Source organism: Psammomys obesus, unplaced genomic scaffold, assembly GCF_907164565.1.
Source record: "Psammomys obesus unplaced genomic scaffold, mPsaObe1.curated_primary_1811, whole genome shotgun sequence".
NCBI lineage: Eukaryota > Metazoa > Chordata > Mammalia > Rodentia > Muridae > Psammomys > Psammomys obesus.
Window position 1 is genome coordinate 61,772,164 of NW_026585644.1, and position 539 is coordinate 61,772,702.

Genomic DNA, 539 nt, shown 5'->3' on the forward strand with positions numbered 1-539 from the left:
CCTAACCCTAACCCTAACCCTAACCCTAACCCTAACCCTAACCCTAATTTAAGGATAAGCCTTACCCTAACCCTAACCTAAGAATAAACCTAACTCTAACTCTAACCCTAAGCCTTAACCCTAAACCAAACCATAACCATAACATAACCATAACAATAACCTTAACCTTAACCCTAACACTAATCCCAACCCAAACACTAAACCCAAACCCAACCCTAACCCTAAACTAACCCTAACCTGACCCTAACCTCTAACACAAAAACTAAATCTAACACTAACCTCTCTCCCTAACCCTAACGTAACATTAACCCTAACCCTAAACCTAACCCTACTCTTAACCTAACCCTAACGCCTAACCCTAAGGCTAACCCTAACCCTAACCTAACCCTAACCCTAACCAGTAACCCTAAACCTAACACTAACCGAACCCTAACCTAACCCTAACCCTATCCCTAACTCTAACCCTAAGCCCTAACCCTAATCCTAACCCTAACCCTATCCCTAACCTACCCTAAACCTAACTTGACCCTAACCCTAAC